Here is a 22,599-nt window from a genome sequence, read left to right on the forward strand (position 1 = left end):
CATGGTGGGTGGGGAGCTCGTGCCGAACTAAAAACTCCTTAAATATGAATCCTTCATCCTCAAATGTTTCAGGGACCCTAACAAAGTCCCAACCAATACTGATAACATAGATACAGCATATGGAAACAGAAACAAGAAACAAAAGATGTCGAATACTCACATAAGTGTACCAACCTTTATAATCATTCATGCAACAGGTGAAAAACCAATTGGGAACATGTCACCCTTCTTTATCCAAAAAGGTTTAGAAGGACTGGCAGGACCTCCCAAAACTGTCAAGAAATTGCGTTCTGGTGATATCCTCATTGAAACACTGTGTAAACAACATTCCTAGAAACTACTGAGAGCAACGACAGTGGGTGGAATATAAATTGCAGTAACACCTCACAGAACACTCAATGCCAGTAGAGAAGTGATATCAGAATGGGATCTCTACCAAGCCTCTAAAAGAGATATAACCTGTATGTCTCTGTTCGGCAGGATATTCTTCAGTAACCAAGTTATCCTATGTGCTGCCTTAGCCACTTTTGTGATATGCCCTGTAAACTTTAACTCCGTATTCACTAACACTCCCCAAATCCTTAGCTTCATCAATTTCCTGGAGTACAGGTCCATCAATGTGGTACACACCTAGTAATCTTTTCATCCCAAAATGCATAACCTTAAACTTCGCCACATTAAACTGGCATATATTCTCCTTTGACTAAACTGCCAGTCTACCCAAATCATATTACAAAATTCCCATTATTCCAAATTCCCATTCATATTACCATCCCATCGCCTTGCTAAGCATCTCACTGAAACTTTTGGAAAAAATGATATACCAGGGTGGTCTGAAAAGTTCTTGGCTTAACAATGAAAAAATCAATTTATAATATCAAATTATTTTTATTTTTCAACATAATCTCCCTTAAGACTAATAAATTTATTCCAGCGATGTTCCAGCACCATTATCCTGTCCCTGTAGTTGTTCTCAGCAAGATCTGCAAAATATCCCTCTACAGCTGCAATACCTCTTGATTTGAAGAAAAATGCTGACCAGCAAGGAAAATTTTTAGTTTTGAGAAGAGATAGAAGTCAGAGGGAGCCAAATATGGGGAATATGGTGGATGTTCTAACAATTCATAGTGCAGATCCCTTAATTATCCCATTGCCAAAACACCTTTGTGGCAAATGCATAATTCTGATGAAAGATGATTTTTTCCCTTCTTCAAAACGGGTTTTTTCTCACAAATTTTTTCATCTAGTCTGGTTAAAAGATCAGAATAATATTCCCCAGTTATTGTACCCTTTTCAAGATAATTAATAAATAAAATGCCTTTAGCATCCCAAAACATCGATGCCATGACCTTTCCTGCTGATGGAACTGACTTTGTCTTCTTTGGCACTGAACAACCGGCTTCTGTCTACTGTTTGGATTCTGGTGTGTAATAGTGAATCCAAGTCTCATCCGTAGTAATAAATCAATGCACAAAACCAGTTTTATTCTTGTTAAAATGCTGCAAGCACTGTTCAGAGATTTTCATACGTTTTTCTGCAGCACCCCTTTTGCGCAAAGCTTTTTCACATGCAAAATATCTCCTACATGTTCTTTTGAAATGCCTATAGTCTCAGCAATTTCATGCACTTTGCCTAGCCAGTCTTCCAATACCATATCTGCACTTGATCAATGATTTGTGGTGTTCTTACACTTTTTGGACGTCCTTCATGTGGATCATCTTCAAGGCTGGTACGGCCACATTTAAACTCGGCATCCCATTTCTTAATTGTCGAAAAAGAAGGAGAAGAGTGCCCATAAACTTTTATGAATTTGGAATGAATTTCTTTTGGCATTAAACCTTCTTTTACAAAGAATTTTATAACCACACAATATACTCCATTTTATCCATTTCAAGGATTACACTTTTGCTTCAGACAGCTGTATAAAACAAACTACTTGATAGAATGACTTGCAATTTCACATGGATGCTTATGACAGACATCCCAACTTAGAAAAAATAATCTTGGCGATAGTGTTGCCATCTATGGTAGAGGCTGAGAAATTTTCAGACCACCCTCATGCAACAGAATTTCTCCAAGTATACATAACAGAACTCCTCAGGAACAGGCTGGCTTCAAACCTGACAGAAGCTGTTCTGATCAAGTACTGGCCTTGACAACCTTCATAGAAAACAGCTTTGAAAAACAATCAAAAACAACAGAGGTATTCGTAGGTCTCTTTGCAGCCTATGACACAGTGTGGAGAGAGGGTCTCATTTTAAAATTCTTAGAAACATCATATTTGTTTCTGGTTTTGTGGTTTATTGACTATGTTTGAAATGTCCGAAACTGCTAGAATCTTCATTTCTTCAGTATTCAGATGAATACCTAATAATGGGATACACCAAGAGAAAGTGACAAATTAGATCAAAAGTTGGGTTGAGTCTGAAACAAGAAACAATATTGTAAATATATAATGATGTAACAAAGCTTATTGGGTGTTGGTGCTACCTTGTTTATCAACACCAAAGCCTATTTATATTTTAAATAAAATTACCTTTAATGTAAAATTTAGATTATATTACCCAGTATGCTGTTTTGGAAAGTAGTGTAATATCTTTGTGTCATTGAAATATCTCTATTCTTTTACTTTTACATGTATTTATTTATTTAATTTTTATCATCAAACTCTCAAACTGTGCCTTTATATTCTTTTCTCTATCAGTCGTACTACTGAGTTTGTAGTCATTGCTTGAGCTAGTTCAATCACTCTTAATTCTCTATGGCTATAATTTACTCCCCCCCCTCTCAAAGTCGCAAGTATGCTAATTTTCACGTGTGCTTAGTCTAGACCAGGGGTCGGCAACCTTTTTGGAGTGAAGAGCCATTTTTAAAATTATATCTGTTAAAAAAAAATTTAGGGAGCCGCATGCAGTGATGAGCAACCAATGGTCTGCAGGCTGCATGCGGCCCTCTCAGGTTTTTTGTGCGGTCCACGGTGTTCGTTTTGTACGGCAGAATTAGTATATTTAATTAAAAATCTATTTTATGAATGTTGATTTTTACATGTGGATTTATTTCTGCAGGTTAAAAAATTAAAATATACCTAAATAATGGAAAATAAATTAATACTTTCTTATCAAAGAAAAAGAAAATATTCTTTATGCGGATCGAACCGAGTATTTGATTTACTATTTAATTGCTCATCACTGCTTTAAATTTAGAAACTACATTGAAAAATATTATAATTAAATTATTTATTCAGTTTTTTTTTTTTACAGTAACACATTATCATACTTGTAAAACACAGGGGTGGCATGTCACATGAAATTATATGATATTTTTAAATATTAAATAATAAAACAAAGATTTGCTCTTCCTTACAAAAACATATGTATAAAATCCAATAACATACCTATTTCTTTAATTTTTTTTTTAATTTAAAATATCTTCTTAGTGTGACTTTTGTTGTTGAACTTCTTGGGATAGTTTCTCAATATGCGGCGAATACACCATAATTTTCATTTTCAAACATCGTGAAAGACTCACATTGTTTAGTTAGTTTGTCAACTTACTTTTAATAAAATTCATATTAGAAAATATTTGCTCGCAGAAATATGTCGATCCGAAAATCGATAGAAGTCCAAATATAAATGTTTTTAACTGAATGTAAGTGTCTGGCAAACAATTCCACGTGTCAAATACAATCTGATCTAGCTTTTTTTTTAAGATCTTCTATTTCAGACCATTTTTTTGTATTGCAAGGATAGATTTTTGTCTTTCCAACTCCTCCAGGTCGAATTCAACAAATCCTTGGTTTTCAGGTCCTCTAACTCAAGTTGAAATGCAGCCTCATCAATTCCAGCAAAAGGTGAAAAATTTAATTCGGCAGGATTAATTTCAAGTGGTTGCAACAAAAATGACATAGTTGCCTTGTTCTTTCTAAATTCCTCAAATCTCCCATTAAATGCAGATCGCATATTTACCACAATATCTTTGAAAAAGGTTAAATTTATGGAAATATTATCAGCTTGTTTTCTTGTTGATATTTCTTCAACGTAGGAAAACGTAATAATTTGCCTTTCTCTAAGTCTGTCGCAAACAAATATAATTTTTGTTTGAATAACTTCTTCTAAAAGCAAAACTGCTGTATTTCCCTTTCCCTGTAGTTTCTTATTTAGTGCATTTAAATGGAAAGTCATATCCACCATAAAGTAGAATTTTTGTAAAATGTAAATAGAATATAAAGAAGGATTATCGCATATGATTTCAAAGAGTTCAAACATGAAAGTATTAAATTTTTTAGCATTGCATGTACTGTTTTCAATTGTAAAATATCCTTGACTTAATGTAAAATGTCCTTGATTAAATGTAAAATGTCTTTAATTTATTGCAAATGCTAAATTTAGGATTTTTAGTTTCTAATTTAATAAATAACATTCGTTTTGCATTATTCAAAAATAGATTGTTTAATAACGAAAAGGGCCGCAATTATTCATTCAAAGAGTCGCATGCGGTTCCGGAGCCGCAGGTTGCCGACCCCTGGTCTAGACTCAGGAAGTGCTTCAGGCTGGAATCAATTCCCTTGTCTATCTTGCTGACTTTCTCTTGCACTGATCTTTAAAAATTTATTTGTTTTTTCGACTGTGCCATTAAAGATCATGTAGAGGAATTGTATGTCTTTCCCATACATGCAAGAGAAACATCCAGCTCAACATGGAAATATCTCTAAAGTTTAATTCTAATTCAAGCAACGTTTAAAACTTAAAATCAGTCAGTCGTGGCTATTCTATCTTCAAGACACACAGGTTCTATGTTTTATGAGACAGTGCATTGGCAAGTCAGAATCAGGCAAGCTATTAACGAACAAAACTGTTTATTCATTCTAAATCAAGATAATTACAAAGATAAAGTCTACACATGTCAAAATATCCATCTTTTGATAGAAAACAATAAACATGCTCATAACAATCAGACACATGGATAGACATATATACACTCTAACATAACTTAACTCAGGCTAAAAGAGAATTAGGCATAACTAAACATTCCTTTTCCTTCTGGTAAAAACCACATTCGGGCACTAGTTCCCAGCAATGATGATACAGCATATTCGGAGATCGTCTAGATACTTTGCGGTGGGACTTCTGGACTAGACCGTCACTACTGTTACAAACCTCCTATCATCGTTGGACTTCTGCTGGCAGGACATGACTCCCCCATCCTTGGAAAGGCTGGAGACAGGAACTTCTTTGAGATGAGACCTGAAGCAAGAGCCAGGAACAGAGCACTTGGCCCTCTTGATTTCTCCCTTTTATCCTACTCTCCCAACCTTGGAACAGCCTCAGATTAAACTGCCCGGATTTTCTCTACCACCCTGCTGTCGCTAAGTTCTGGCAGGAAAACCTGTACTTCATTGACCTACGTGATTTTTGTTAGCCTCAGGTTTACATGTCTAATCCTGTCTGAGCTATTTCTTTGTTTGTACAATTTCAGTGGTTCTTAAATACTTTAACAATTTACTCTAATATTTTATCAGCATACAGCAAAAAAAATTGAGTTAAACGTTAATTCAATTACAAGTACATTGCATAATTAGATATTTCCAAGTAAAACTGGCATAGAAAGATTTTGTTCTAATTTTTCTTCATACCAGATTTTACAGTAAGTATGACAAGATATTTGGAGCTGAACTTGATGAGATGAAGCGTACATTGTGAGAAAGTTGTTAAAATTGAAGCTCAGTTGCGAGAATTTAAATATATAATACAGCCAAAAATAAAAAATGAATAAAAGTAATAAACAAGTCAGATGGTGAACGGCATGGGATAAAGGTTTAGAATTCAAAATTAGGAAAGGTTAAAATTAAAGAATAACAGGAAACAAAAACCAGTTAAGTATACAGAGGACTAGCAATGTGCTGACCATTTCATCGAAGAAAATGCCAGAGAGTGCAAAACTGACTGAATCTGCCATGAGATTTAAGATTAAATTTTCATACTGTAAATGTATATTTATTTTTGACACAGATAAAATTTCAGAAACAGTATTCTTCAGAACATGCAGAAATGTCATGTTATAATGCCAGTCACAACTAAACAGTTAATAATATACATTATACATTACACAAATTTGAGATTTTAAAACAACTTTTCTTGTTGAAGCAATCTGTGATCTTATAATAATGATGAATATTGAATAATCATTGATCTTGTTGAAGTAGATACTGTACACTCACAGATGCGAGACCTTCGACACTTCTGCACATGTCAAATAAGGAGAATCCATTCTGATATTAGAGTAATCAAAGCGTTTCGTGGGATGAGTGTTTATTATTATATGTTGAAAAATTAGCTTTTCTTTTATGAAAATTCTAGTTCTTAAAGTGGTAACTATTTTGCATGTACAACAGTTGGAAAATTTGCATATAAAGCATGTTATTTTGCATGTTGGCCCAATTCATACATCCTTTATTTCTTTCTCCCCTTGAGCACAAATTGACTATTCTTGGCACATTGCTAGACTCGGTTCTATGAAGTGTGGGCATACAATATAACATGTATCACTCAACCAAGAATATTTAATAGCTTTCTCTGGAAAGTAAAAGGAATCTAAATCCTATATAGCAATTATATTTGTAGATTTAGGGACTCAAAAACACACGTGTTGAACAGATTATTTTATTAATACAAATAAAATAAAACTTGACGTTTCGACCTCTATATCGAGGTCATCATCGGAAGAATACAACTGTATACAGAACCAAGCTACATGCTCATGCTTTCTATAACAGTAAACTAAATCTGCGTAGTTAATAAATCTTTTTTCTAGCCTGACCTCTAGTGATAGAAAGGAAAAACAAAAATAAAGAAAGAAATAAAATTATAAAAATTATATAAAAAAAAAAAATAAAAAAAAAAATAATTATAAATAGATAAATGCAACCAATAAACTGTTAGAGTCCTCATGTATTAATATTCTGGATAGTTACAAAATGATTTCTTTCAGTTGCTATTGAATGTTCTAAACACTTCACCAGGTCACCAGGTTGTCTTCTTGTAGTGGGAATTTTTCTAATGCTAGTTTAGGATGTTATACAGGTTGTAGATAGGTCCTCCACATTCTTGAAATGGTGAGGCCATCATTTTTGTTGAGATTTGGGTTGTGTTTGAGCATTTCACAAGACTCTTTAAATTTTCTCTCAAACCAGGTTTTGGTGCGGTGTAGGGACTTGGTATTTTTCCAGTCAATTCTATGGTATGTTTGGAGTGCATCGTCAGAAAGGCCTGTTTTACCGAAGTGGAGGTATTAAATGTGTGATTTGTGTTCGTCTTGTCTGATTGGGATAGTTCGCCCTGCTTCCCCTATGTATGGTATGTTACATGTGCAGTGTATTTTGTATACCCCTGGGTGTGCTAGGTGTGGAAGAGGATCTTTAGAGGAACTGAGTAGGTGTCTTAGCTTATTTGGGGGTTTAAAGGTGGTTTTAATGTTGTATTTGCGAAGTGTTCTGTCTATTTTTTCCGAAATGCCTCTAACATAAGGAATGGCAATGGCATTCTTGAAATCTTTTTTGTTCTTACTGGTATCTTTATGGAGGATCTTGTGAATAGTTTTTTTATTGTATCCATTTTTGATAAATGTTTGGTTGATGATTTTGTATTCTTGGTTTAGAAAGCCTGTTCATTCGAACAAATAGTTAAGGCTCTGTGTTTAAGGGTGCTTATGACACCTAATTTTTGTGTTGGGTGGTGGTAAGAATTTTCGTGTATGTATTGGCCTGTGTGTGTAGGTTTGTGGTAAACTGAGAAGGAGAGACAGCCAGAGGGAAGACGTGTGACAAGTGTGTCTAGGAAAGGAAGAGAGTCGTTTTTTTCCATTTCAATGGTGAATTGGATACGTTTGTGTTGTTTGTTTAGGTGGCTAAGGAATGTATTTAGAGCTTCGCGTCCGTGGGGCCAAATGGCGAAAATATCGTTGACGTATCTGAGCCAAATTTTGGGCTTTAGACATGCTGTCTCTAGAGCACGTTGCTCAAAGTCTTCCATATAAAAGTTAGCTATTGGGGGAGAAAGTGGTGAGCCCATGGCTGTACCTTCTTTTTGAAGGTAAAAATTGTTTTGCCATACGAAATATCCGGAGCGGAGTACGTGGGCAAAAAGGGCCGTGATGTCATGTGGAAATATGTTCTGTAGTAGCAAGATCGTGTCACTGATTGGGACATTGGTGAAAAGGGAAGTTATGTCAAAGCTGACTAATAAATCTTGGTCGGTGAGTGTAATGTTTTTGATTTTACTGATGAAATGTTGTGTATTTTTTTATGTAGGAAGGGGACTGACCTACCAATTCCTTGAGTGTGGCAGCTAATTTTTTTGCTAAGAGATAATTAGGGCTGTCAATTCCTTCAACGATCGGGCGAAGTGGTGTGCCAGGTTTGTGTATTTTTGGCAGGCCATAAATTCTGGGCGCATGGGCATACTGAGGTATTAATTTTTTTGTCGTTTCTTCGGGCCATGTGTGGACGGATTTGATTAATTCAGTTGTTTTCTTTTTGTTACGTTTTGTGGGGTTGTAGTTAACCTTTTGGTAGGTGTTATGGTCTGATATTAACTGGTTCATTTTTTCAATGCATGTCGTACGGTCTAACAGGACGGTGGAATTGCCTTTATCGGCTTTCGTTATTATAATAGCCTGGTTATTTTTTAAGGATTTAAGGGCTAGATTTTCGGTTTTGTTTATGTTGGTGTTTAGTTTTTTGTTAGAATTTAGTATACACGATGTTTCCATTCGTATTTTATCAGCCAGAATGGTGGGGAGGGATCGTAAACCTCTCTCGATATGATACACGATATCAAGCTTGTTCACTGACCTCGGAGCAATGGCGTAGTTCAAACCTTTCTTTAGCAGCGAGAGTTCACCTTCGGTGAGAATGTGGTTTGATAGGTTGATAACTGAGCATTGATCCGATGGTGGTTGGTGGCTCCTAACATTGTTTGTGGGCGATTGGTTGCTCCTTATGAAGTCGGTTTGTGGTTGGCTGTTCCATTCGTAATGGCGTCTTGATGATCTTGTGCTTTTCTGTTGTTGTAGGGCTTGAAATTTCATTATTAGTTTTTCTTTATTTTTCAGTAGTGAGTGCTTGGCCGAGTCGTCAGTGATTCTATCAAGAATCACCCAAATTTCTGGAATAACGTAGTCAGATAATTTAAAGTTAAGTTGTAGAACTTTGTTTTGGGTGGATGCTAGATTTTTACGTGCCTCGTGGATTTGTTCTCATAACAAGGCTTTTTCCAAACGGGCATAAATGCGGAGCGCTTTGGTTGATTTAAACTTCTTCTTTAGTTTAATGCAGTTAGGAATTATGTTGCTGTCTCTACATCTTTTCAAAAAGGCTAGTCGATTCGTTAATAAAGAAATACGTATCTTCAGCTTACCGTAGAGGCTGCACTGTTTGTGGGTCACATCTCCATGGATTATGATGATTCTTTCTTTTAGGGTTACACGGTGATCAGCACTCATATTTGTAGATTTAGGGACTCAAAAACACACGTGTTGAACAGAATATTTTATTAATACAAATAAAATAAAATAAGCTAAGACACCTACTCAGTTCCTCTAAAGATCCTCGTCCACACCTAGCACACCCAGGGGTATACAAAATACACTGCACATGTAACATACCATACATAGGGGAAACAGGGCGAACTATCCCAATCAGACAAGACGAATCTCAAATCTCAACAAAAATGATGGCCTCACCATTTCAAGAATGTGGAGGACCCATCTACAACCTGTATAACATCCTAAACTAGCATTAGAAAAATTCCCACTACAAGAAGACAACCTGGTGACCAAGTGAAGTGTTTAGAACATTCAATAGCAACTGAAAGAAATCATTTTGTAACTATCCAGAATATTAATACATGAGGACTCTAACAGTTTATTGTAGTTGCATTTATCTATTTATAATTTTTTTTAATTTTTTTTTATAATTTTATTTCTTTCTTTCTTTATTTTTGTTTTTCCTTTCTATCACTAGAGGTCAGGCTAGAAAAAAGATTTATTAACTACGTAGATTTAGTTTACTGTTATAGAAAGCATGAGCATGTAGCTTGGTTCTGTATACAGTTGTATTCTTCCGATGATGACCTCGATATAGAGGTCGAAACGTCAAGTTTTATTTTATTTGTATTAATAAAATAATCTGTTCAACACGTGTGTTTTTGAGTCCCTAAATCTACAAATATGAGTGCTGATCACCGTGTAACTCTAAAAGAAAGAACTATATAAGAATTATATCAGGCTATCTAACCACAAATATATTTATCAATGGCTTACTAGCGCAAACATTTAAGAAATATGATTTTGGGATAATTACTAAAAGTCATTATGCAAACAAAGTTAAAGTTACATCAGCTTAAGCTACGTGGTTCATGAGTATATGCCTGCATTCAGTGATCAGCGTATAGAAACTAAACTACTGTTTAGGAATTATATAGGAAACTACTATATAAGAATTATATCAGGCTATCTAACCACAAATATATTTATCAATGGCTTACTAGCACAAACATTTAAGAAATATGATTTTGGGATAATTATTAAAAGTCATTATGTAAACAAAGTTACATCAGCTTAAGCTACATGGTTCATGAGTATATGCCTGCATTCAGTGATCAGCGTACAGAAACTAAACTACTGTTTAGATTATGCTGAAATTTGATGGGAACATTTATCAAATTTCAGTATATTTCGACAAAAGGAACAAATTAATTTAAAAAAAAACAGATTACAGCTGTTATCTTGGTGTTCATTTTTCAGTGATCTAGTATTGGATGTCTCCTTTCTGAATTGTTTCTTATGGATTTTAATGAAGCAATCTCATAATGGAGGATTATTACTAAAATTTATAATGGATGACATACAATCTATAGCTGAAGTGCCAGCATTTTAATGACATGATGATGGTGGTAAAATTCAAAACACTATAAAAACAAAGCATACCATATTATATAAAACAAACATTGCTATAAACATTAAGCTAGGCAAATTACTAGGATTTAATGATATAAAAGCAATGACAAGATATGGTTGATTATAGATTCATTGTGGTTTCAATTGGGAATGATTATCCCAGAAAATGTCTCCTTAAGAAATTTTTTATGACTTATTTAATATTGAACAGTATGTAACTGAGCTGTAGACATCATACTTAATAAGGAGTTGTGGGAAAGAGAATTAAGGCTATGGATGTCCTTAATGCCATAGAAGAAAAAAAAGTAAATAATGCTATGTGGTAGCAAGTTCTGTGACACCTGCATGTTTTTAGGAAAGTTTGTTTATCACGGGTCAAAATTTAAATTTCCAGAATTTTGCCTTGGGATAAAACCAATTAACTCACCTTCAAATGACAATCCATTACATTCACGTTCCATGTGAGGTGGAAATCTAGTCTTCTTGACTAAAGAGTATCTGTAATTCTTCTGACTACACTCCATAATATTTTTTTCACACAGTAAAAAGGTATTTAGAGTAGAGGAACAAAATTCAATTATCAGAACGGCGAGTTCAGAAAACTGAAGGGTTGCATAATTGCAGTTCTATTACATGTGCTATACAGAGAAGGTAGCTGACATGCAAGGGTTGGCTAATTGAAGTGTCACTGTTTTCAAGGTCAGATAAACAATAGATTACTGTATTATTATTATATGGGCAACGCTATGAAGTCCACAGACTAATCAAGGGAGGTCTAAACATTATGCAAACACTATCCAATATCTATCATACTTTGCTTAAAAATCATTCACAGTCACTGCATCCACAACAGACTATGACAAAACATTCCACTCATTCACCATTCTCCAAGCAAAAATTTTAGTCTTCACACATATGCTCAATTTCCAACGATGGTACCTAGTTCACCCACTACCAGACCTGTTCTGAAAAATTTCCTCTGTATCAATCCTGTAAAAACCCTTCAGTAGGTTGTTTGCCTCAATCATATCACCCCTTTTCTGCCTGTGAACTAATTTCTGCAACTCGCAAATCTTCAAACCTATCCTCATTAGATGCATCCCCAAGAAACCCAGGTAACCAGATCTGTGCACGATAATCAAGATAACTCTGAACAAGGCCTTATAAAGAGGTTCGAGGGGAGGGGGGTTCTGATAAAAACCTAGAACAAAAATGATATCAAACAAATGATATAACCACAAGACAACATACGAGGATATAAGACTATAAGAACATGTTACCTTCATAACTCTGCTACTAGTATGTTCTTTCTTGTGGTTATATCAGTTGTTTTTCATATCATTTTTATTCTAGGTGTTTAATAGAAATTTCCAGACCCCCCCCCTCATATAATAATGTTCTTATCTCTGCTCATCAGAGTATTCTTCAGTAACTAAGTAATCCAATGAACTGATTTAGCCACTTTTGCAATATGCCCTCTAAACTTCAACTCCCTATCAATTAACATCCATAAATCCCTGGCTTCATCAATTTCCTGGAGTGCAATTCCATCAATATGGTACAGAGATAGTAATATTTTCACCCCAAAATGCATAACCAAACTTTCCAAAATAAAACTGACATCCATTCTGCTTTTCCCACACCACCGTCAATTTAATTCATCCTAGTACTACATGAAAAACTTACATCATTACTAACCTACTCTCTAGAATATTTTCCACCAAACCAATCTGTTACCTGTCCAACATTATCAGATCTTATTTCTATCTTCTAAGCCAATTTTTACTGTATCAATCCACCTACACCTTGGTCTTCCTCCTGCCAACCTGGCAGAGAACACTTGTTTTGCTAATCTTTACTCACATAAACCGAAAATCTGATCCTGACAGCCTCTATTTGGCCTGAATCAAGCTTGTTCTTTACCAAGCTTCCTTTCCACAATCCTTCTCAACCTTTTTCGCAAGTATACTTGCATAAATCTTTCCAGGAATCATTAGGGAAATACCTCTGTAATTCTCACATTCAGTTTTATTTCCCTTTTTATATATGGATACTATGAGAGCTGTGCTCCAATCATCTGAAATTCGTCCCTCTGCCCAGGCCTTCAGAACTATGCAGTGCAGCCACTGTAAGACTTTTATACCTCCAAACTTGAGCATTTCTGGTCGAATATCATTTACTCCTGTTCCTTTCCACATTTCAGGCTTTTGATGGCTTTTTCTACTTCATGTATGGATATGTATTCCTTATTGCATGCCTGTCGAGTATTTTTTAAAACTGCGTAATCACTGCTTGTTTTATTTAGCAATTTTTGAAGTAACTATTCCATACATATATGTATGGAATAGTTACTTCAAAAGGATATCTTTTCCTCCAGTTTTCATGTCACCTTTATGATCTCTAATTCCATTTACAGCACTCGTTCCTCCATTTCTGAGCTTCTTCAATAACCTCAGTGTATCTTGCCACCTTCTTGATATTTATTTTCTATGTTCTTGTCAAAGTCCTCCATTGAATTTTGTTTAGCCAGTTTTACACAGTGTTTAGCTTTCTTACATTTGTCTCTGTATTCTCTAAGAGCACAAGCTGACTTCTTCAGTAGGAACTTTTGATATGCTTTCTTCTTTTCCTTCACTGCCTCTTTAATTTCCTGTGTCCAGCATGTAGTTCTGATTTTTCTATCCTAGCACACAACTTCACCACATGCTTTTCTGGCTGAATCAATCAGTGTTTTCTTCAGGGCTTGCCCCTGAATCTGCAAGGTTTGGTTCCTTTTTTAAACTCTTTCAATTTTTTTTCAATCATGTTTGTGTATTTTAGTCTATAGTTCACATCTGAGAGCTGCTCAACTTTTATTCGCTTTAAAACGTTCTTATATGTTCTTCTTTTCAATATGAAATTCAATTTTATCCTGCTCAAAACTAAACGGTGATCAGTTCCAATTTCAAATCCTCTATACACTCTCGTGTCCTGCACAATTAAGAACACATCACTATCAACAATAACATAGTCAATGAGACTTTTCTTATTCTTTGCCTCTTCTCTCCATGTGAATTTTTGCACATTTTTATGTTGGAATATTGTGTTAATAATAACCAGTTCATGTCCTGAGCAGAAATCCAACAGGTATTTGCCATTATTATTTGCTTTGCTCTTTTCTCCAAATTTTCCCAAAATATTTTTGTATATCTGCCAATCATTTCCTACTCTGCTATTTAGATCCCTAACAAGGCCAACTTTTCCTTTTTCATTGTGTCAGTTGCTTTCTCTAAAGTCTCAAAAAATACTCCACTTCAACCTTAACAGAACCTTCTGTGGGACCATAGGCACAAATAAGTCTCATTGTCCAGTTCCCCATTCTGATATTTGCCCACATCACTCTACTTGAGACTTCCTGCCATTCAAGAAGATTAGCCTCATATTTAGTGTTGAATACTATGGCTATTTCTTCTTTTCCTTGATTGTCATTGTCTGAATATAACATTTTGTATTTATTGTTCAGAAAGATATCACCAGATACTGTCTTTTTTGTTTCAGTCATCCCTATTATGTCGATTCCTTATTTCAATATGATATTGCCAATAATGCCATCTGTTTCTCCCTTAATCTTTCTCAGAACTCTCATATCCGTGGTCTCCAAGTCTTTGATCAGGTGTTAGAAATAAAGCACTTTATTTCTAATGCAGCTCTAAGATTCCTAAGTTAAAACTGGTTTGAACACGGTCTTGTATATAGCTAATTTACGTTTTCAGCAATTTCTCTCTTATTCCATAGAAATTAACATACATTAAAATACAAATCAGTTAACTTCCTACCATACCAGTTTTGCTAATTCTCTTGTTTATTTCCATATTTAATTAACTATCTTCACTAAAAAAACAGGTAGCTGAAATGCATTAATTATCCTATAAGTTCTACATTCAGAATGCAGTTGATATTTTTTGTATTTCCTCCTTTTTCATCCAAAATTTATTACTATTATTATTACACCTTCCATGGAGTCAGCAGAATTATTGTGGGAGGCTTATTCAACTGACACAATATCTATCACGTTGTCGGTATGTGCCATCCAATCATTTCTGACTCTTGGTGATCTTGTGAACAAGGGTTCTCCATCCCACTCAGCCCCTTGTCTTTTCTTTTGGCAATTATAAGTTCAAGTTATCCATCTAACTCTTTTGCGGTCTTTCTCTTCTCATTCCCTCAATCTTCCCAAACATTTTCCTTTTCTAATGATTCATCTGCTTGCATAGTATGTCCAAAGTACATCAACTTCTGTTTAGCAATCATCACCTCCAAGCAGCATTCTGTCTATATATTCTCTAAAGCTTTATTGGTCATTCTTGCAGATCATGGGATTCTTAATGGTCTCCTCCATGCCAATAATTCAAGTGAATCAATTGGCTTTCTGTCTTTCTTCTTAACATTCCAGCTTTCACATCCATACATCACTAATGGAAATACCATTGCTTTGACAATTCTAACTTTTGTGGCCTTACTCAACACCTATATCTTTCATAATTTTTATCAGGTTTAACATAGCTTTTTTCCCACGACTATTCTTCTTTTAATTTCTTCTTCACACTTATCATAATTGCTGATTCTGGACCCCAGCAAATCACAATTTATGATTTCTATTTAATCTCCCTCTATTCTAAATTCATTAAATTGCAGAAGCCATCACTTTTGTTTTGCTGATGTTTAAACTAAACCCGCTTCAGATCTTTCTTAGTTTCTGCTATGAGGGTTGTATATTTGCATATTTTAAACTGTTTATTTTTCTGCCACAATTCTTAATTCCAGTTGGATCTTTGTCTAAGTTAGCCATTCTCATAATTTATTCACCATAAATATTAAAAATATAGGGTGACAGTATACAACCCTGCCGCATCCCTTTTCCACTCGAAGTCTGTTTCTCCAAAGACTGTTTTAACTGAAGCTTCTTGGTTGTCATACAGTTCTCTTATCAAGATAATTAGATGCTCAGTATTCCCATTGATCTCAATACAATCGCAGTCTGTTGTGATCCATGCAAAAGTTTTCCTATACTCACTAAAACAGATGAATACTTCCTTCTGAAATTCTTTTGTTCGTTCCATAATCCATTCATGTTTTATATCTGGTCTCTAGTTCCTTTACTTCTCCTAAACCATGCCTGTTCTTGTGGCATTTCTCTATTCACATATGGCTCCAACCTATGCTGGATCACTTTTAGTATAACTTTACTTGCATGTGAAATTAAAGTGATGGTTCTATAATTCTCACAATCTTTGGAATTTGATTATTTTATTATATTTATTTATTTTTGGAATTGAAATGAATACTGATGTTTTCCGATCTCTAGATTTGGTTTGGTTTATTTAGATTTATGGCCAAAGAAACTTAGGCTATGAGGCCAGTGAATTATGTATGTCAATTGCATGTGTTCTAATAGCCACTTTGCCCTGTTCTTAAGGACAAAAAACCCAAGTTTCCAGTAGAAAAGAACTCAATACCTCCATATGAGACCAGCTACTCACCTTCTGTTGAAAAGTCCTGATAAAGGTTCTTCATATCCTAGACGGAATTTTAACCGAGGTCGTTCTGACCAAAGGGCACTGTCAAAACCAACTGAGCTATGAAGGCTCCTCCAATCTCTACGCCAATGTATTTTCTTAAAAAATTTTTCTTCTTAGCCCTTAATTTTAATTTAACTTCAACTATCAATAATTCATGATCTGTCCCACAGTCTGCACCAGGTTTTTCCTGTTTGGATAGCATTTCTCCACCTTCTGATGGCAGCAATATAATCTATCTGATTTCTGTATTCACCATTAGGTGAAGTCCATGTGTACAATCTTCTTTTATGTTGTTGAAAGCAAGTGTATGCAATAAAGCAACTGTTTTTGACAAAAAACTAAAACATCCTTGCTCTTCTTTTTCTTCCACTTCTGCATTCCAGTCACCTAATATCAAGAGAAAATCTGTTTTATCAATACTGTACACTACTTGTTGCAATTTACTGTAAAACTCTTCAACCTCATCTTGACTTCAATCTGTACTGGGTGCATACACCTGTATGAGTATAGTACTGCATTCTCTGCACATGCCTTTCTTCTAATCAGGATTATTCTGTCGGACACTGGGTTGCAACGCAAAAGTATTTTTTGTATTCTTTTTTAACTATGAATGCTACTCCACTTCTTCGAAGGTTTCCATTTCCAAAGTAATACATCATGAGATCATCAGTATCAAAGTGACCCATTCCTGTTCACCTCAGTTCACTGATTTCTAAAATCTTAACTTGAGTTCTCTTCATTTCTTTCTTTACCAGTTGAAATTTACCTTCATACATGCATCTTACATTCCATATTCCTATTTAATTTAATTCTGAAAAACAGAGGTGTCTTTGTCTGAGATTAACTTTATCAAAAACTGAACTCCCAGAAGGCTTTGATCCAGCTTCATCTATCTTGTTAACTTCTCTGTTCTTCTCCAGTAGCCATTTTGATGGCTACTGAATTAGGGTGTCCCATCTTCCAGCACCATATCACAATAGCTTAAGCCACTGTTCCTCTATCAGTTCCCTTCTCACATCCATTTCACCCGGACACAATTACATTCACTTGGGAGCATCCTTATCACTCCCTAAATTAACAACTTTACAGTAATGCATTTCTTTCACTGATAATTCTCCATGTAAAAAATCTATTCCTCATAAATCCCCCTCTTCACCACGCTCTTACATAACTTCAAGAGATGGCCCCTTGCCTTCAACGCATTTTATAATCCTCTCTGGACCTAATCAAATAAAATACCCTCACTAACTTATACATCGCAATCATATCACCTCTATTCCTCCTATCCACCAAACTCTGTAATCCATATTTCTCAATCTCACTTCATACCCAACATTCCATAGTCTGGATATTGTCTTATTAACCCTTATCTGAATCCGCTCCAATTTACACATCACACTGAAAAACAGGTGCCCAAATCAGAGCACAAAAGTCCAAGTGTGGTCTGATCGGTGCTTTATACAGTGGGACAACAATCTCCTTATCTCTACATGTTAGCATACTTATCATCATAGGGCACTATGATGTGCAGTCTCTACAACACCTGCAATATACTCTCTATACTTCAGTTTACTGTCAACCATCACTCCCAAATCTCATCCTCTTCCTACAGTACAACACCATCAACACAGTACACATCCTTAAAATTCTGCACTCCAAAATGTAACATCTTCCACTTACGAATATAAAATTACAACCCCACTCCTTTCGCCAAATAAAAAGTCTATTCATATCTTCCTGAAGGGAATTAACATCAGCAGTGCTAATTATAACTCTCTCCAACTTTGCATCATATTTTATTACAAATTATTACAACAGTTATTATTCAATTATTTACTCAGGGAATCTTGCAGACACTTTTACTAGATTTATTTAGGAGTATAACATCATCTGCATAAAGTAAAGAGCTGAGATTAACATCTCCAATTTTGATATCAGGTTTAATACCAATTTCATTCTTAATGTGATCCATATAGATGATAAATAACAGAGGGTATAATGTATATCCTTGTCTCACACCTGATTCAGAATCAAAATATCTTCTTGTATCTGCTTCAATTCTAATCGCTAACTTACAACTCAAAGATTAGGTATTGCTTGACATAATGTCCCATTTACACTATATAACTATAGCAATTTGAAGAGCTATCCTCTTGGCACCATGCCATATGCCTTTTCCAGATCTACAAAACTTAAATACAAATCCTTGCTATATTCCCATGATTTCTCAACTATTTGTTTTAAAGTGAAAATCGGATCCAGACAACTTCTATTTGGCCTGAAACCAGCTTGTTCTTCACCAAGCTTCCTTTCCATAATCCATCTTAGCCATTTCTCAAGTATATTTGCATAAATTTTACCAGGAACACTAAGTAAAGAAATAACTCTAATTCTCACATCCAGTTTTATTTTCCATTTTTATAGATTGGACACTATGAGAGTTCTGGTCCAGTCATCTGGAATTCACCCTTCTAACCAGGTCTTCTGAATTATGCAGTGCAGCCATTGTAAAACCTTTATATCTCGATACTTGAGCATTTCTGATTGAATTTCATCTAATCCAACTGCCATTCCCAATTTCAGGTTTCTGATAGCTTTTTCTACTTCAAGTATGGATATTTAGTATTCCTGTTGGAGGTTATCTACCACCATGCTGTCATTGCTTTAATTTAGCAATCTTTCAAAGTCATTACTCCAAGCAGGAAAGATATATATTTATCTTCAGTTTTCATGTAATCTTTAACATCTCTGTTGAAAGTTTATTTTTCACTTGGTTAGAGTATAATAAATTTAGTTTAATCCTTTATCCGATCTTTCGACCTTTATTGAGGTCTCTTCAGTGGGAGCCAGGCCCAAGTGGAGATACCAGGCAGAAGCATTAGCAGGTCATTTCTACCTATAGGAGTTGCCAAATGGTGTGCCACCCTTTTTTAATAAATTACTCTGGATTTAGAGAAAGATGTTCAAAGTTTATTTTTCACTTGGTTAGAGTATAATAAATTTAGTTTAATCCTTTATCCAAGTGTGAGCAAACAAAGTTTGCGTCCGAAAGTATCTTCAGGACTGGGGTAAGGTGGTACAACATCAGGGCACTCCTTGCAAAGGTGGAGCAAGCTACATTAAGGGAAGGGCCACAACCCAGACTAGTTTCGACCTTTATTGAGGTCTCTTCAGTGGGAGCCAGGCCCATGTGGAGATACCAGGCAGAAGCATTAGCAGGTCATTTCTACCTATATGAGTTGCCAAATGGTGTGCCACCCTTTTTTAATAAATTACTCTGGATTTAGAGAAAGATGTTGAAAGTTTATTTTTCACCTTGGCTAGAGTATAATAAATTTAGTTTAATCCTTTATCCAAGTGTGAGCAAACAAAGTTTGCACCTGAAAGTATCTTCAGGACTGGGGTAAGGTGGTACAACACCAGGGCACTCCTTGCAAAGGTGGAGCAAGCTACCTTAAGGGAAGGGCCACAACCCAGACTAGTTTCGACATTTATTGAGGTCTCTTCAGTGGGAGCCAGGCCCATGTGGAGATACCAGGCAGAAGCATTAGCAGGTCATTTCTACCTATAGGAGTTGCCAAATGGTGTGCCACCCTTTTTTAATAAATTACTCTGGATTTACAGAAAGATGTTGAAAGTTTATTTTTCATCTTGGTTAGAGTATAATAAACTTAGTTTAATCCTTTATCCAAGTGTGAGCAAACAAAGTTTGCACCTGAAAGTATCTTCAGGACTGGGGTAAGGTGGTACAACACCAGGTCACTCCTTGCAAAGGTGGAGAAAGCTACCAACACTCCTATCTCAGTATCTCCCATAATGCAAAACACATCTCCTTGCGGATATGTCTAATGTTATGCATTAAGGGAAGGGCCACAACCCAGACTAGCTTCGACCTTTACTGAGGTCTCTTCAGTGGGAGCCAAGCCCATGTGGAGACACCAGGCAGAAGCATTAGCAGGTCATTTCTACCTATAGGAGTTGGCAAATGGTGTGCCACCCTTTTTTAATAAATTACTCTGGATTTAGAGAAAGATGTTGAAAGTTTATTTTTCACTTGGTTAGAGTATAATAAATTTAGTTTAATCCTTTATCCACCTTTGCAAGGAGTGCCCTGGTGTTGTACCACCTTAACCCAGTCCTGAAGATACTTTCAGGCGCAAACTTTGTTTGCTCACACTTGGATGAAAAACATTCTGACCTCAAGGAAAATTCACACAAAAATAAGAATTAGACTGTCCAAATGATATGTATGGTCAACACTGCTATATGGAGCAGAAACTTGGACAATATCAAAATATTGTGAAAATAAACTAAAAGCCTTTGATATGTGGATTCTCAGAAGAATCCTTAGAGTCCCATGGACTGTCAAACTAGTTTAGAGATTAGAGATGATAGGAGAAGACAGGACTCTGTTGAAAAAGCATTAAGAAAAGGAAAACCACCTACCTTGGTCACATACTAAGGCATGAATCCCTACAAGGAAAAAGAAGAAGAGGAAGACAAAGAACAGATTGGATGGGAAATATTAAGGACTGGATCCTAATGGTAGTCAACCTCTTGGAAGGAGCCGATACCTGACAAGACAAGAGCACACAAAAAATAAGACATTAGTCATTTTGTCCACTACGATTTGAACTTTTTTGTAATAGATTTCACGGTTTGATATGAACACAGATAATTAAGAAAATAACTATTTATTAACTTAAAAGCTAATATTTCGCTGGTATTATATCCAGCATCTTCAGAGCACGCAACACAAAGTTTGTTACAAATGCAATACAACCACAATCTGGTGTAACAGTGGGGCTAGTAAAAGTAATTGCAGCATGCAACACAAGACTAAAGTCCTAATATGGCACCATCTGGGTTTTAAAAAAAAAAAAAAAAAAAAGAAAAAAAAATTCAAAGTTTTGAAATAGTAGTCCAAATGATAGTCTTAGAAAGAAGAAGCCTTAAAACATAATCCAAACCTTAACAAGTATGGCTGTATAAATCTACCAAAGATTTGGGAGACAGTCATCTTAAGACCAAATTAATATTTATTACTTTTATTTTATTTCCTTTTTTCAAACTTTCTAAGACTATCATTTGGACTACTATTTCAAAACTTTGAATTTATTTATTTATTATTAATTTTTTTTTTTAAACCTAGATGGTGCCATATTAGGACTTTAGTCTTGTGTTTCATGCTGCAATTACTTTTACTAGGCCCCACTGTTACACCAGATTGTGGTTGTTTTGCATTTGTAACAAACTTTGTGTTGTGTGCTCTGAAGATGCTGGATATAATACCAGCAAAATATTAGCTTTTAAGTTAATAAATAGTTATTTTCTGAATCATCTGTGTCCATATCAAACCGTGAAATCTATTACAAAAATGTCTGACGAACACATAAGCCTATCCACTTGTACAATTTGAACTGTTCCAATATTACTTGATTGCTATGGTCATATGGTCTTTGTAGTAGTGAAATGTCAGGCACTAAGCTTTGAAGATGCTAGTTTGAAATCCAGTGAAACTAGCAACTTAATAATTATTTATTATGTTATTGTAATGGTGGGGGGTTTGGAAGACAAACGACTGCAATGCTTAAACCTGTCTACAGGTTTCAACAATAAAATAAATTATGTAGAATTAGAATTTGACATTTATAAACAATTGTCAATTTACTAGCAATTACCATTCTCATGCCACTGTGGAGAATTTCTAATTAAGGCCAATGCAAGTGTAAAGCTTTACAATGAAGAAACGCCTACATATATTTTTAATGATGTAAAAGACAAGCATGAATAGTCTTACAACTGTTATTCCAAATATATGATATATTCATTTATACACATTTGTTTTTGTATATCTTAATGCATTTCAGTATTGATTTAATATACATTTTAGATAAACTACTTAAATAATTATTTGTAAATAAGTTTAATGAAGAGAATGGGAGTTGCAATGAAAATATTCTCATGAGAAATGTACTATGAAAATTTAATAAGAAAACTTAAGGTTTGATATATACATACACACAGATATTAATCAATAAATAAGCTCCTGTCAATTATCTCTTATGTCTGTAATTAATGATTTCCT

General features: G+C 35.0%; 1 protein-coding gene across 1 annotated transcript in view; it reads right to left on the reverse strand.

Annotated features, from left to right (window-relative positions):
• Window positions 1-22,599, reverse strand: part of LOC150107164 (PHD finger protein 12) — a 664,368-nt gene that overhangs the window by 364,723 nt on the left and 277,046 nt on the right. The gene's annotated exons all lie outside the window — the stretch shown is intronic.

The sequence above is a fragment of the Typopeltis vanoorti genome, chromosome 4 (assembly GCF_054136105.1).
Source record: "Typopeltis vanoorti isolate ZY-2024b chromosome 4, IOZ_Tvanoo_1.0, whole genome shotgun sequence".
NCBI lineage: Eukaryota > Metazoa > Arthropoda > Arachnida > Uropygi > Thelyphonidae > Typopeltis > Typopeltis vanoorti.